This window comes from Octodon degus, unplaced genomic scaffold (assembly GCF_000260255.1).
Source record: "Octodon degus isolate 3935 unplaced genomic scaffold, OctDeg1.0 scaffold00092, whole genome shotgun sequence".
In the NCBI taxonomy this organism is placed as follows: Eukaryota; Metazoa; Chordata; class Mammalia; order Rodentia; family Octodontidae; genus Octodon; species Octodon degus.
In genome coordinates, this window is record NW_004524668.1 from 8,788,763 (window position 1) to 8,790,201 (window position 1,439).

Sequence of the window (1,439 nt, forward strand, 5' to 3'; positions counted from 1 at the left end):
GGCATGTGGTGCTGGGGATTGAACCGCGGTCCCTGTGCTTTGCTAAGCTTGTTCTAAGTAGGTGCTTTAGACCACTGAGCCATCTCACCAGCCCCTTTATTTTTGTATTTTAGGGAAGGGACTACAGGTTTTCAGGGTCTTACTTCTAGATCGGACTTGTAGTGATTCTCCTGTTTACAGCCTCTCAAGACCTGGGATTGCAGGTACACGCCACCACGCCCAGTCTCAATTGCTGTCTCAGTGCGCCCCCTGGGGGTGGGGCCGGCACGGCAGGCCAGGGCATCGAACTCCTGCTTGCAGGTGCTTTAATCTGCTGAGCTACTTGTGGGTTTGTTTTTTTTTTTTTGTTTTGTTTTGTTTTTGTTTTTTGTTTTTTGTTTTTGTGGAACCAGGGATTGAACTCAGGCCCTTGCGCTTGCCAGGGAAACACTTATTCCACTGAGCCATCTCCCCAGCCCCCGCTATTTGTGTTTTGACTACATAGTGACAATCATTTACGTAAGACTAACTTCACTCATGGCAACCCAAAGGCCATTGAGAAAAAGAAGAGAAAAATAAAAAGTAAGACAGCTTTTACAGCTGCCCCAAGGCAGACAGATGCAGGGAGATTAGGGGGACCTTTTAGCTTCCAGGGCCCACCTCAGGGTAGAGGAATTCAAGCTTCTACTGAGGTCTGGTTTGGAGAGAAAAAGGAGTAGGTAAAAGACAAGTAAAAGGAGAGGGAGACAGACAGACAGACAGACAGACAGACAGACAGACGGATGGACAGACAGACGGACGGACTGACTGACTGACTGACTGACTGACTGACTGACTGACTGACTGACTTTGACTCCAATCCCGGTACTGACCCAGATGCCCTCACCTTCATACCCCTCAAGTTGTTCCATCGCTGCCTCAGGCCCCAGGACCAAAAGGTCAAAGCCTTACTGTCTTGGTCATTTACAGCCAAGAACCAGGACAAAAATCCAACATTACATCTTGAGATATCACAGAGATAGAGGCAGGGATTCTGAGCCTGGGCCAAGCCAGGAGCCTCCAAACCTGAGTGATCCAGAAGGTGCGCTCTGCCCGAAACTCGGCCAGCACACCGAGGCCAGATTCAACTTCCAGGTCACTGATCACCTTGGTTAAAGGCCAAATGAGACCCTCCGCCAGACCCCTGACCTAGGGAGAATAAATAGGAGGCTTTCAACTCCTGCCCTGAGGTCATCTGTGACAGCAACAGTAGAAAACTAAGATGCTATGCAAATGAATTAAAACAGCTAAGTTAAATTCTAGCTGAATATTGCTGCCTGTGTTAAATGAGTTAAAAAGTGACTGTCAAAGGGCTGGCAAGATAGCTCAGCAGACTAAGTCCCTGCTTAGGCAAGGTTCAATCCCCAGACCAAATGCTGCACCGGCCCTGCCCTGGGTGCTCTGAGCTGGCAACCGAGACC